Raw genomic sequence first — 15,924 nt, 5'->3', positions numbered from 1 at the left:
GTGTCAATGCATTATCCCTGAACAATCTGCAGGGATCTAAAAAACACTATCCACAAGCAGAGGACAAATGGTGGGAGTAAAAACACCTAGGAAAGGCAACGGCTTGACTACGGGGATGGAGGAGATATGATTGAGGAAAAACTCTGAATGAACACCCTAATGCAAAAACCAATAACATGGAAATGAGCTCAGAACAAGGACACATGTGATACCCAGAGGAATCCCGCATCGCTAATGGGAGGAAAAGAAAATGATCTTTGTTTCTAATGAATAATGTTTGAAAATGACCAAATAAAAAAAAAAAGAGTCCCCTTTTTCAGTAGAATGTAAGGTTCCTGAAGGCAGGAACTGTTTAATTTTTTAGCTTTGTATACAAGCCCAACATACCTGGCATATAATAATAGTTTTAAAGAACTGATTTGAATGCATTTAACCAGACAAAAGAAAAATACTGCCTGAGGTAATATAATACAGCTGATTGAAAACCTTTATATTTCAACTTACATTAATTTTTTTTTTGTCTTGTTCTCAGGGAGCCCAACAACTCCCCTTTTTATATACTTAAAGCCCTCCCAGGGTTCCTTCTTTCCATATTTCCTGGACTAAAAGCTACTAGTGAGTATGGCAAATGTTATAAAACACAATCACACTGGGCATAATAAGAAATCTTATTCATGAAAATAAATGCCAAGGAAGAATGAAAATAGAAAAGACAAAGAAACAACTCCATTTATTATTATGCTGTATGTGAATCAATTAATATTGCAAAGGTAGACTGATCCCTCTAGACTACTTAACATTTTGCATTTGATTTCAGGCTGTCATCATCAGCTACTGTTCTAATTTAACTGAAAAAAATTGTTTTCACCAAAAGTGCTACTCTCAGATATATTCATGTATCCTTGGCTGGTATCTCTTAGATTCTGAGCTTTGAAAACTAACTAGTTTCTTTTACAATGGTTCCAAAAAGTCAACTAAAGCCTTCAAAAAGTATTTATTGTATATGGTAATTAGGAATCTCCAGTAGCTTTTATCAGCTATGAAAAAAAAATGCTTCTTTAACTTCATCAGAAGCACATGAATTCATTAACTTCTTTATTAATTCAAATGATTTTTCTCTCTTCCCTTTCACCCATTTTTGTATGCCCCAAGGTTGTCTTACTGAGATCAGCTCTTGCTGTGTTCCACAAAATCGCAATCAATCTCTATTATAGTCTCAAAAATAGTATTTGTCACTTGGCTAAGGAAAAAAAAAATCAATAAATCTTCCAGGGCTGTACAGGCATTTAATGCAATGAATCGAAGCCCGTTAGAGAAATTTAGCTTGCCAGTGGTTCAGCATAAAATAATGGAAATCCTGAAAACGCATGGCAAGTTGGCAGATGAAATATAGGGATAGGCCACAGAAATTAATATTTGGGCATTAGAATAACCTGTCATTTCAAATGCTAGAAAGAAAAATGGATGGAGACAGGCTAATCCCCAAGGGTCATCACTCCAGAAAATAAAAACAAAAATCCTTGCACAAAGAAAGAATTCTTGATGGAATCATGATAGAGTTTCTCGCTGATTACCACTTAAGTCAAACCTTGGGAAGGTTTAATTTTTCCCTTTATCATTCACCAGTCACATCACCAAGTTTAATAATACTCACAAGACTGTAAGAATCGATCCTCAGAGAAAGTGAGATGATTACAGAAGGCATACAAGCTTCTATATTATCATGGCTTTCCTTTAGTCTGGGTATATTTTACAGTGACTCACATACATACATACTGTCTCTCATTACTTTCCCTCTACTGTAGAACAAAATCTCTTTGAAGGTAGTGATGATTTTAATTTTTTTCCTCTGAATTCTTAGTGCCTAACACAAAGTACGGGCTTAACAAATATTTGTCAAAATCACCAGATCACAGACATAGGTGTGTCTATACCAGTGTGCGCACCAAGAGAATTGCCTTTAGAAAAGTGAATATTTCCTGAATGCTCAATCATAAAGGAAATTATTTGTATTCATTATACAAATTAAAGAAACTAATAAACTTATTTTAAATTAAACTCTAAACTTTACTTTAAAAATACAAAGGGGAGGGAAAGTACATGAATCATGTAACCATGGACAAATCTTCTTAATCAATTAAATAGAATTTTTAAAAATACAAACAAAAAGTGAAAAACAAAATGCCTCCTTTTTATTGACATTAGATTTAGCCTAGACACATTTGGAATAATATGTCTGTGAATCTACGATTGGAAGGAACACCAAAGACCATCATCTCCAACTCCTAGCTAAAAAAGAATCCTTTTATAATTCACTAAAAGAGAGAGGACTTATTCAGACTTTATTGAAGATCTCCAGCAATAAAGGGGAATATACTGCCTCCCAAGTTAGCCCATTCCACTCTTGGAAAGCCCCAATTATAAAGAAATTTGCTCTCACTTTGAGTCTTTGCACTCCTACCTATGAATGCTACTTCTGCCTGTTGGAATCCAAATGAACAAATCAAATCCATCTTCGATAACAGTATCTTTCATGTAGATTGGCTGTCCACAGTTATCATATCCACTCTTTTCCAAGTTTAAATCCCCATTCCCTTTAACTCATTTCTTAATCTGGTATCCAAGAACTCCTTTTAAACATAAATTTTGATAACTGCATTTAATAGTATTGGCTTCCTTTGTAACCTTAGGTATTTTATTCCACTTAAATTTAAAAGTATAAATTTGAGAAAAGGAATCAAAAGCTTCACCAGACTGCCAGTGAGATCCAAAATACACACATAGACATATACATGTTTAAAAACATCCCTGTTTTACATGATCTTCGTACATCATGAACTCAAGACCCTTCGTCATCCTGTTTGCTCCTTGAATAAGCATCAATTGATTGGATTAACTGATTCATTCATTTGGATTACAAAATTTAAGAAGTCTCTCACAAATCACAAGATTTTGAAGTTCAAAAGAGGGAAAGTTTCATTTTTGTCTTGATATGCCCAGTCCCTACCATAGTCTCTGGTACACACAGACAGGTAGGTACCTATTAACTGCTTGACTGCTGATAGAAATGTTCTCAACCTCCCTGAGGTTGAGAACCTCTTTTGCATTTGAGGTTATGAAGTATGATGCTCAATATAGAGCAAGTATTTAATAGTTCATAAACTCAATTGCTTTCTTAACTAAAAATGTAATTCTGATCACTGATGCAATTAGGTAGGGTTTCTTGGAGCGGCAACTACTAAACTAAAAAGAACCAACAAATCTAGTTACCTCCAAGTTCAATAACTAGCCATTTAATGGAAGTCAAAAGGAATAAAATCAAGCACAAGGTAATTTGAGTAATCTAATTACTGTATATGCAATACCTATATCTACCCATTTTCATTCCCTCGAAAAGTTATTTTCTCATTAGTAACAGTGAAATTAGATGTTATAATAATTTACATAAGTTACTTTATTACAATAATTTATAATTTACATTATTATACTTATTTATTATGAATTATATTTTATAATGAATTGGATTCCCAATTTCATTCATACCATGATGTGAGAAAAAGAAAAGTTATTGCTATTAAAACATCAACAGTGAAAAAAGTGAAGGTCTTTGCTGTCAACACCAAGGGCTCTAAATATGTCAGTGAGCAAGGTGTGATAGTTGGGGATGCCCTGAATTTGGAGCCAAAGGATTTCACTGGAAGTTGTACCTCAGCCACTTACTATCTGGGTGACCCTGGTGACTAAATGGCCAGGGCATCATATTTAAAGTTAGGAAGACATTAAATCCCACCTCAAACATTTGTTAGATCTATGATCTTGGGCAAGTCACTCAATCTCTCTCAACCTTAGTTTCTTTTAATGTAAAGTGAAGAAATTAGACTTGATCACCTCTAATATCGTTTTTTAACCATAAATCAATAATCCTTATTTGTAAAATTAACTAGGTGTTTTCTAAGATACATTTTTAACTCTGAAATTTTGTAATCCAAGGCCTTGCATAGTTACAAATGCTGATGGAGCATATCTTCCTTTCCTTGAATGGCTTACAAACAATTGATACTTTTATAGCTCTTCATAGTTCAAAAAGTCCTTGTCACAATACCTATATGAGTTTATCTGAACCTTACAACAGCCCTGAAAGGGAGGCACTACCATTATTATTTATTCCATTTTAAAGATGCAAAAGCTGAAGATTAAAGAGATAACATCCTTTGTTCCTAATTGTAAAATTAATAAATATGTGGCAGTCACCAGGAATTGAACCCTGGATCTAGGACCAGGCATTCCATCCATTAAACTTCTGTCTCTCCTGTGGATTCATAGCTGACAATTACATAGTTACCTCTGCACTTTGCAACAACCTACAGGTTGTTCAAGTATCATCATCTCCATTCTACAGATGTGGAAAATGAAATCATATTAAAGCAGTTCATAAGTGGTAAAGTCAGATCTTGAACACAAATCTTCCTCCCTTAAATTCATTGTTCTTTTTCTCTGCCACCATTCCACTGTTGCAATATTAATTGAACATCCTCCTGCTCCACTCCATCCCTTCCTTCATTAACCTGTCTTCCCCTCTCCCTCACAAATATAACATTGCACCAATTGGCACTCTCAGGAAGGGCTTCTCTTGCAGAAAAGTACAGAAAATCCCTGCTCTTCCAAGCCATCCCTAACACCACAAGTCTTCTGTCATTGTGAGATGAGTGAACCAAAAATAAATAGATAAATAAACAAACAAATAAATAAAATAAAATAAAACAAAAAAACAAAACAAAAAACAAAACCCTAAACTAAATATACAATTGAATTAACACAAAGAGTAACTAAGTGGCAAGTTCTGAGTGCAGGCCCTGGTAGTTGCAAGCTTGTGTCGGTAATAAAGTTCAAGGAGATCAAAGGCAGATCTCTATACACTCGCTCCTTTACCTGTACAGCACTGTGACCTGCCTGCCTCAGATAAGTAAATACGGTTTGCCTGGAACTTCAAGATAGAGTGAATTTTAACATTAGGTCCTTGCATCTTGGATCTCATCCGAATTTAGTGGAGTACTGGAGGACTCTGTTAAAATAGTCTCTCAGAATGGACCGAGAGGACAGTATGAGAGGGAGAGTTGCCTGGGCTCACTATCTGTGCCATAGAAACAAGAGTCCCAGGAATTTGCCAACACCGTGCAACCATTGGTATTACTAGTCCTTTAGAACACATCCAATCCATTACCCTCCTTTCTCATGGATAAAAGCAATGTATAAATTGGAAATGACATGTTCATAAGGGTGATTTCCATGGAAATCAATAAAAAGGAATCTTCCCATCAATCTTTTAAATAGACTATGAATTGTGGTTATGACTTAAGGAAGCCTAACATATAGAATGCTAGACTTGGAATGAGAAAGAACTAGGTTCATATCCCATTTCGGGTACTTTTTCTGTGTCACTAGCACTGAGTGCCTGGTATATAGTAAATGTTTAATAAACTCTTTTAATTGATTATGTCACCCTGAAGAATCTCTTAATCTCTCTGAGCTACAGTTTCTTGTTCATAGGTTTTCATGAGGATCAGAAGAGATACTGTATCTTGGGTATTCTTCTAACCATAAAACATTATTTTTTTTAAAAAATGAGCAATTATCATTATTAAAATCTATGAAAAACATTTATTTAACATCTACCTGATATTATGCATTATGCTTAAGGCACAGAGTGTTATTTGAATAAAGATATAATCTAGAGAAAATTTGAGAGCTGTTGGGCACTGACAATGGAGTCCTCATAAATGGATTTGTAATTCTTCCCTCCCCAAGGCTTATCTTGATTATCTTCTACACCAGAATGCAAGTGATAACCCCAAGCAATTAAAGGACTAATGCAGTTAAAAAGCAAATGAGTGGAGAAATGAGAATGAGGTTTCTTATCTCAGATAAATTTTTATGTAAAGAATAAACTTCTTAGGAACACATCAGATTGTTTATTGCATACACCCAAGTCAATGTAGCCAATGGTTTGATGTTTTCTACATTTTATGCTTTCTCATTCCAGGATCCAAGAAAGAGGAAGAATTGATCCATGTCCAAATATTTGTCTTGTCTTAAAGCTTCCTTGGAATAAATTAACATATCTCTGCCTACACCTTCCAAGATTTGAATGAGGAACAAAAAAGAATGCTCCATAAGCCAGGACTATTTTTTCAACATGTCAGCATTTGAAGGGAATCATTTTGAAGTTATCACTGAAATCCCAGGAGGTAAGGAGGCCCACATTGCTCATTTCCAAACCAGGAATGATATTGTGTCAATCTTAGAGAGTTCCTTAAAATATTGTGAACAAAAAAATAAAGAGAATGAGACTTCTAACCATTCTCCAAGGAGAATGGCATAGATTATTTTTGGAATGAATTAGTTTTATGTAAATAATATATTATATTATTATATTATATAAATTTATGTTATAAAAGAAGTTTCATGCCACAGTGGAAAGAATCCTGACTTGATTCATGGCTTTGTTATTAACTGCACAGGCACTGTTAATTATTTAATAACTTGTTTTGAGTTTCAGCTTCCTAATCATTCAGGAAAGAAAAATTGTGAAACAAACAAACAAAAATACCTAAACTCTTGCTAAAAGATTACAAATTAGGAACTAATACACTTGCATATATGGAGAAAATCTCTGTCCCAAGAGATCCCTTAGAACAACAATCAGAGGTTGAGAACCCTTCACTAACCATGTATAAAGAATTATTAACAACTGATTTTAAAATATAATAGGGAATGGTTGAACAAATTGTGGCATATGTTGGTGATGGAATATTAGTGTGCTCTAAGAAATGATAAGCAAGACAATTTCAGAAAAAGCTGGAAAGATCTGCTTGTACTGATGCAGAGTAAAATAAGCAGAAGTAGGAGAACATTGCACACAGTAACAGCAATATTCTATGATGATCCACTGTGAAAGCATGGCTACTCTCAGCAATGCAATGGTCTAGAACAATTCTGAAAGACATGATGAAGAATGCTGTCCATCTGCAGAGGAAGAACTATTGGAGTCAGATGGATGCAGATCAAAGCTTACATCTTTCACATCAGAGTAAGTAAGGTTTTATTTTGGGGTTTTGGTTGCATATGCATGTAGTCTTACAACAATACCAATGAGGAAGTATGTTTTGCATGATAACAAAATATATAAGTATGTGTGTATATATACGTGTATATAAAACAGGGAAGTCTTATGCCCTCTTCTACTATCTCTAAAAATGTAGATTTTATTTGCCTATAGTAAAAATTCTGTAATTAGAAGCTAATATAGAATATTAAATATTATAATAGCAGGAGAAATTATAGACATGAACTGAAACCCCTTAAAAAAGGTGCTCAGTCTTTAGAAAGGACAAAATGAAAACATGTGTCCCATATAAATGAGTTTCTCCTCATCAATGTCTTCTGTGTTACCTGTAAGTACACATATTCTAGTGGAAGGTGTATTAGAATGGAAAAACTTAATGTCAATGTGACTGTCAACATTGATATTTGTAGTTTGTAAGAAAACAATCATTTGTAATTCATAGAAGGAAGCTTGGATCATTCAGTACCAAAAAAAACAAAGTGTTATCACAGTTATCACTTGGAGTAAACTGAGTTGTCAGATCTGTGGACTGACAAACTCAATGGATAAGCTTGATAAGACATTAACCAGTTCCTGTCTCTTTGTGCTTAAACTTTTCCCAAGGACCAAAGTCTTCACAGGCTGTTGACCATTTGAGGGACTCTCAGTTACTTACCGATTACTTAAGAATTATAAAACAGTACCTTTATGACATGTAGTTTTGATGATGGGAACAAAATAATAAGAGCTATTAAGTATTAATATTTTTCCTAATGGGTCTATTCAAGCCTTAAGGGAAATTGTTACATTGCTTCTTCTTCACCACTCTCAAGACAATTTGCACTTCACTAATAACTAAATTTCACCTATTTTAAAGTGTAAACCCCTGAGAGAGAAAAGGAACTGGGTATTTTCCAATTAATGGATCCCGTAAGCCATTACAGGAAGGGGGGGGGGGGATAAAAACGTGAAATGAATTTGAACATACCGCGAAGATTAAAATAAGATGAGTTTTTAACAGGGGTGACCAAAGCTTTCAGCCAGATAATCCACCCTCTATCATGTCCTTTGTCATGGCCTCCTTCAATCACCCTAAGTAAGCCAAGGAGATACCTTTCAGCTTTAAGTTTGGATGAATAAACTTTGATACAGCAATAGACCTAAATAAATAGCTAATCTCCTTTGTTCTGATAGCCAGCCTATAAATAAATAGAAATCTGATGTCAAAGATAGGTATCTAAAAGAGGGTAAAAACAAGTATAAGTGCCTTAGATTAGCAAATGCTATTTTTTTTGGAATTTTTTCCCCCTTTTTTCATTCCAGAGAAAGAAATCCAACATGACCTTTTGCTGGTAATGCAGATGCCAAAGATCACTGGATAAATTTAGATTTATGAGAGGCCTAACAGTCCAATTAATCTCAACATCATTATTTTATAGATGAGGAAACTGAGGAAGAGGGATGTTAGATGACTTACCCAGGGTCAGATAGGTAGTAAGCATCAGAGCCAAGACACAAACTCAGGCCCTGTGACTCATTATTATTTCCACTAGCTGAGACTCTTTAAGTAATTTTTTATCCTCAGTGATCTCTTACTGGTTATAGACTTAGAAGGTTCAGTAGGCCACTGAAAAGTTAAGTCACATCCTGGAGCACAGAGCTGGTATGTGTCAGAGGCAGAACCTGAATCTACGTCTTCTTCCTGGCTCTGAAGCTAACCATAATTTAGAAGGAAAAATAAGGGTTCTTGCTATAACTTCGCTCATTTTCAGGCATGGGTCAGAGATAATGAAACTAAAGATAGAGGGGGGAAATGGGATATAAAGTAGGTCGGAGACTTCAGTAAAGTAAAAAAAAAACTCAAAATGGAAAATGGAATATTGTTATCAACACATTCAATGCTGTTAGGCAGGCACAGAGATGAACACTGGCAATTCTCATTGTTAGTGACAGAGTTTAGAGAGTTTCTGGGTCATTTTTATTTAGAACTTATTAAAGATTAAAAATGTGATCCTCTACTAACCATCTCCTTTGATGCTTCGTTGTACCATGGTCTTGAGTTAAAAAAAAAAATCCAAACTATTTTATCAGAGAAATACTAGTGAATTTGGAAACACTTATTGTATAAGGCTAATGGACATATGTCTATTTTCTAAGGAGCTTAGATAACTTTTAAAGACTCAATACCAGGTTGGCTGGAGGTGGATGAGTTTTTTTGCCTCCAGAAATTCTTAAAGACCATCTGCCAAAAAAAAAAAAAAGGATTTCTTTTCTGTATTTTCATAGGAATACCCACATGTATTCTTAAAGAACTGCCATGAAAACGATACAGCAGGTATTGTAAAGAATGCTGGATTAATGGAATAAATAAAGACTTGTTTATTTAACTAAAAACTAGACTTGGTTTGATTGAAGTTTAAAATAAGATATTTCCCTGGAATAAAAAGCATACATAAACTAGAAGAACTCCTAAGGGTTTCCCATTATGATGGTGGTCATTATTTTAGTCTTCCATTGACTTCAAAGAAAACTCAATAGCCACTTGACCAGGAAGTTAAAATTTTATCTAAATAGGATTTTCTTAAAAGAATCTAATCCTTAAGGCAGTGAGTGTTCTGTATAGCTCAAGGTCCATTGAATATTGGAGCTCAATTAACATTGAAGTCTACTTTATTTGTTAGGCTATAGTTTACAAATGTCAGACTACATTTACTATTTAATATTCATGAGGGTTTGGGCAACTGACTCAACCTCATTTTTCTTTTATTTCTTCATCTAAAGGCTGGGAAGGGGGGTTTCAGAGTTTTATAATAGATGGCCCTTCAGGTACCATGCAGCTCTAAATTCTCACCTCATAATCCAAGAATACAATTTTCAAGTTTGCCTTTTTCTCCAAAAGCCACTAAATGAGATATCAAAAGGACATGAAAGCATGATGTATGTTTTCAGACTCTAATAGACAGGATGACCATATAAGTGCAACGTGTGTATTCATCATAGGTCTGTAAGAATACTGTGCAATTTGCATCTTCCCTGATAGAAATATGATGGCCAAAAGAAGATTAAACAGGAGTAGGTATTAGAGACCATCTTCTAATCCAATCCCCTCATTTTACAGATGAGAAACTGAGGCCCAGAGAAATCAAGTTGCAGTGCTTTATGCTTAGACCTTCTCTTCTCTATTTAAAATTCCATTCCTCCCTAAAAGCTTCATGTCTTACCTTTTTGATGAAGTCTTCTGCCTAGTCTAGTTTCCTTAGACTTTTCCTCTTCCTATACAAATTTTTAATCATATATTGAGATTTTTCTCAAAATATTTCATAATATTTCACTAATCTTATCTCCCCAACTAGATTGGAAGGATCTTGAGGACAGAAGCCATTTCTTACATGTCTTAGATACTATACATAGTATCTTAGAAAATACTAGGCAGAAAATTCTTTATTCCTTCAAGGGTCTGCCAATTCACTGATACAGGTAACTGAACAAAGACATAGGTTTAGAATGAGAAAGGACCTTTGAGATCATTATATATAATGCTCTCTTTATGCAGATGAGGAAGCTGAGGCTGAGAGAGGACAAAGACTTGAACATGGTCACATAAGTAGCAAACAACAGAGACAGAAGTCAAGCTCAGTTCTAAATTCCAGAATGCCTCATCCCTCCCAGGGTGTAGCTACACTCTAAATTTAGCTAAATAGATTATTGGAGAAGTGGATTGTTGGAGAAGAAACAAATGAGGTTTCACTGGGGAGGTACTATGACATAGAGGACAGAACAATGGATTTTGAATCAGTTTGCCTGGGATTCAGTTTTATATTTAATGCTTCTAGGCTACCATTAAACTTCTATGAAAGTTAACTTCTTTGTCTGTAAAATGGGGGTAATAACACTCAAATCATCTATTTCAAATGGCTATGAACAAAATGCTTTATAAACCATACCTATTATGGAAATGTGACCTAATATGATCATCATGACAACGACAATGACTACTACTACTATTACCACTGTAGCATTGTATTATATTGCTATTGTAATATCATAGGAACAAGGGTTAGAGAAAGAAGGGACCTCAGAAAACCATAGGGTCCAACCTCCTCATTTTATTAAAGCCCAGAGAAGTTAAATTATTTTCTCAGGGTCATATCTGAGTCAGAATTTGAGACAGCAATAGTGGTGGTGATCGTGTTTTCACCAATGATATTATTGTTATTTTCTCTATTATTGGTACATTAGCATTTAAGCCCTTTGAGGACAGGAACTTTTTCTACTTTATACCCAGAGCCTAGTAGAGAACTTGGCATACAGGAAGCACTATATCAATGTCCACTGATTAATTTACTATTATTATTTCTATTATTGTTGTTGTTCAACCAGAACCACATGCAAAACAATCCATTCTCTCTCCTTTTATTGTTACAATTTAAATGAAGTAATTTAATATTGGTCTCTGTTCTACTGGTATCTAAATCACTCTCTGATGGCATTTTTGAGGTAGAAAGTTCTCCTTATGGTCCAAAGGGATAATTCACACAATAAGGTTTTGAAAAGAATGATATTCAATGAAAATAAAGCTTAAAACAGCATTAAGAATTTTGGGACATCCTATCCATACATTTACATATGTATATGAAGAATAAGTTAAAAATGAGAAAGAAGGAAAAATGAGTAAATTAAAGACAAAGCAATGATGCATTTATTTTTATGAAGCAAAACAATGGGTCACTTTCAAAGGTTTTATGTCTATGGCTTCATATTTCTTCCTTGAGAAAATCAAAGCAATGGATACATTCCCCGTAACCACTGATAAATATGAAATCATTGCAGAGTTAGGGTTAAATCGAGTGTCTGCTCAGAAGTGGCCATATCTGTCTGGAATAGCAGGGAACGAGCAAGTGAGGGAGTTCATACACTGGAAATAATGGCATCTGAGGTAACAGTGAGTGAGTTTCATTCCCTTTTTAATATATATACTCTCTTTTCCTGCTGAAATTCAGTGTCTTATCCACCTGCTCCCTCCTAGTCCAATAAGATGAGCAATGCTGGTAGTCTGGTTAATTTATCTACATAATAAAATAAACAACCAGGAAGATTATGCTCCAAGGTAAGATGACACCCTTGGGTTATACCCTCAGAGGCCTGAACTTGAGATGATCCAGGAGGCTTTTGTCATCTCTCTTCCAGCACATCTGTACTCAAGCTGATGGCGGATTTAAATTATGTCTCAAGAGAGGGGTTTAGTTCTTTCTAAAGTAGACTATTGTGGGATTTTTGTTATGAGTCTGAGCTGATCTCCTAGCTTTTCAATGCCTTAATTTTCTCCCCCAAAATGCATACTACTAATTAATCTTTCCAGATGGACCACAGTCAGTGTGCTCAGTTGGTACCCATGTCATGCCAAGAAATCTAAAGGAAGATCGCCAGGACATTATGTGTCCCCTTTTCCCCAGAAGAGGATTTGCCCAAGGACATGGAAAAGAATACCACTAAGTCCAAGAAGGTCTGTAAGAGTCGCATAATCTGCACCATTGGGGTAGTACCTCTATCGATAAGATGCTAGTTATTAAAGTGCCTCACAATCAAATTGGTGGCTTAGGTATAGAAGAACCCCATGAAAATGCTGGTTGGTCAATAGGAAATTCTGTAAAATATCAAAAGCATTTTAGGGGAAGACTCATTCTATATCCCAAGAATGACTCTGGGATTAAAATCATTGCCATTATATCCTAATAAGAAATGAAATTAAATTCCACTTATCCCAATAGGTTGAAGAAGAAGACAACTTGCAGGAAAAACACTTTCCACTGGGCATGCATGTCAAAGCAGAGAGTAAAATTCCCATCTTTACTTCGTACAAGATGCAGTTCCCCTATTTAAGTTTCCTTCAACATCATTCTCTTGGTCAGAGAAGCTCAGGAATTAGAAGTCAGTATGCTAGTTCCCTTTGTGACATGTAGCTAGAAGGTTAAACCCAACTTGCTTTATTGCTATGTTAGGTAAGAGAGGGATACATCCCTAAAGGACTCATCAACTTAGCAAATTTCCAGCGCCTTGCTTCATAAACAACTGACTAAACTAAACTGACTTGAGGGTATATGGTGCCCTGTATATCTTAAAAGAGAATATAGCTGATTTTCAACTATCTGTGCTAACAGAAGGAGGTAAGTGCATAGAGATAATCCAAGATGTGTGATTAATTCCTAAATTGATTTAACTTGCAATCCATTATTTTCTTGTGTATTTAATATTCCACCCTGATAGGAGTGTTGGGCAGTAGATCTATACAAAGAGGGCTTAGGATAAAATTATGCCTCTGACACTTACTACCTTTGTGACCACAGGCTAGTCCTTCTCCCTGGACCTCCCAGATCCTTAATCTACAAAAATAAGGGGACTAAACCATTTAGCCCATGTAATTTTTTTCTAGCTCTCAATATTCTAATTGTAGGAAACACCAGCTAAAAATTATGAACTCCATCATGGATAATCCACAAAATGGAAAGCCCAGAAAAATGAAGAATTAATGACCATTTGTCTCTAGTAAATGGTCATCAGTTGGGGGTACAATATCCTTTCCTCTCTCCCAGTCCCTTTCTCTGGCCTCCTTCTGCCTAGCTGCCAAATGCTAGACATTAGACCAAGTATTGGAAGAACTAGAATCACACATTTTTTCCCCATTGAAATGCTTTTACCTGCCATGCCTGCTGTGAGTGAAATGGGCTGGGTTTTCGAAATGTTAGGTAGCTTAACTCTCGGTTGGTGGCCCCAAGAAAATGGCACTGGGCTGCCTTCATGCTCTAAGACTGCTCTTTAGCTGTCAACTGGAACACAATAGAAAAGAGAAAGATGCAAAAAAAAATAAGGATTTAGACAGAAAGCAAAAAAAAATACAAATACAAATACAAATGTCAGGAAAGCAAACAAAGAAAACCGTAGTGAGTCAACACCATTTTTGTCCTTCATTTAACATGTTTGTAATGGGATAAAACTCATCAGAAGTTTATATGTCATGATTCTGCCTTAGGCATTCAAGGAGTTTTACTAACCATAAATTATCTGATGGGAATTAACTTCTTACAACTTCCATTGCAAGTAGAAAACATGAAAATAAATGCTTAGGCAAAGACAAGTGATAACAATTGGCATGATGTGTTCACCGAGAACTGTCATGCTAAGAAAATGAAATTGTGGCACAAATAGAAGCCAGGTGAGTATGGTAGTACTTGGCACATAGTAGGCATTTTATAAATTTTTATTAAGTGAATGAGAAATAAATGGATAGCTTTTATATGATGAGTTATGGGAGGTAGTGTGGAGTGGTAGAATAAATAGCAGCCTTAAAGTCAAGAGTTCTCAGTTAGAATCCCACCTCAGGCACTAACTATGACCATAGATAGTTATATCACTTATCTTCACAGAATCTTGGTTTTCGCATCTGTATAATTGGGATAATAGCAGGGTTGTGGTGATAAAAGAGCTTTGTAGTTTAAAGTACAAAAAACAAATGGTGAGTGGATATATGAGAGAGGGAGACCTTCCTAAAAGTCCTAAAACACTCATCAATTTAGCAAATTGCCAGGGCTTTCTTCACATAGCCCTGTTTCTTCACTACTTTAGGTCTCCCCTACTCTTTTTTTTTTTGGAATTGGACCTATGATTTCCTACATAGATGCTTTCTCCATCCTTAAAAGGGTCATTTGAGAAAATGTTTAGGGGTATTGGAGAGGTCAGGATCTATGATTTCATCAGCATTGGGAATTAAAGACCTACTCCAAATGCTGTTTTTTTTTTTTAAATTAAAACTAACATGCCACATCTTTTTTAAAAAATAAAATCAAACCAAATAAACACCCAGGCTGACCAGCAGCTGGGAACCTTTGAGAGCTATTTAAGATATAGAGAAATTCAATGACTTCCTTTGGGTTATACAGCCAATACATGTGTTAGAGGCTGGACTTGAATTCAGGTTTTCTGACCCAAAGATCAGCTCTCTGCCTACCAAGATACACTGTCTCACCTTAGAAGATATATTCAGAGGGTAAAGGATCTTAAGCTGTGAGAGACTTCAGAGATCATCTCATTCAACATGCTCATTTTATAAATGAGAAAACTGAAGACTAAGGAGCCTAAGTGATCTGCTGAGGGTCATACAACTGAGATCAGAGTCTTAGAGCTAGAAGGAACCTTAGCATTCATCTGATGCAACCCCTAATAATGAACCAAAAAATTGATTTTAAAAAAGGGAAACTAAGTCCACTTATTAGTACTTCACACTGGAAGACTATAAATTATGTTACTATCTTCTCTCAACCACTGATGATGGATATAAAATTTTATTAAGCAACTACTATGCTGTGACAAGTAAATGTTATACAAATATCGCATTATGATCTCTATTTTACAATTGAGGAAACTGAGGTTCAATGATTTGCCCAGGGTCACAGAGGATGGATTTGAACACATTTTCCCTGCTCCAGACCCAATGCTCTAGCCACTGTACACCCTATCTAACTAGGAAGTCCTACATCAAAAGCTTTCCTTCAAAGACTAGGGAAGGCTAAGGGAGAACAGAATGTGTGGTGTTACCAAAGTCTTGGCTTCATAACATCTTAGATTTTTAATTGAATGGAAGCTTGAAAGTCATTGAAACTAAACTTTCCAGTATATAAATGAGGAAACTGAGTTCTATGGTTTGCTTTGCCAGACATCACACAAGTAGTTAGTAATAGAGAGTGTATTTGAACTTAGATTTTCCTGAGTCTAGCACTCCATTCCTCATACGATGTTGCCTCAAGTCATTCAAATTAACGGAGAGTTTC

The 15,924-nt window shown here is 35.3% G+C and overlaps 1 long non-coding RNA gene across 4 annotated transcripts in view; it reads right to left on the bottom strand.

Moving 5' to 3' along the window:
• Positions 1-15,924, bottom strand: part of LOC103093064 (uncharacterized) — a 135,848-nt gene that overhangs the window by 67,043 nt on the left and 52,881 nt on the right. For all 4 annotated transcript variants that reach the window (XR_008912119.1, XR_008912118.1, XR_008912117.1 and 1 more), the window contains one exon: positions 13,798-13,926. This is a non-coding gene — a long non-coding RNA (uncharacterized LOC103093064). The remainder of the gene's footprint in view (positions 1-13,797; positions 13,927-15,924) is intronic.

The sequence above is a fragment of the Monodelphis domestica genome, chromosome 5, assembly GCF_027887165.1.
Source record: "Monodelphis domestica isolate mMonDom1 chromosome 5, mMonDom1.pri, whole genome shotgun sequence".
In the NCBI taxonomy this organism is placed as follows: domain Eukaryota; kingdom Metazoa; phylum Chordata; class Mammalia; order Didelphimorphia; family Didelphidae; genus Monodelphis; species Monodelphis domestica.
The sequence above is the reverse complement of the archived record's forward strand: the minus strand, read 5'-3'. Positions and strand labels throughout refer to the sequence as shown.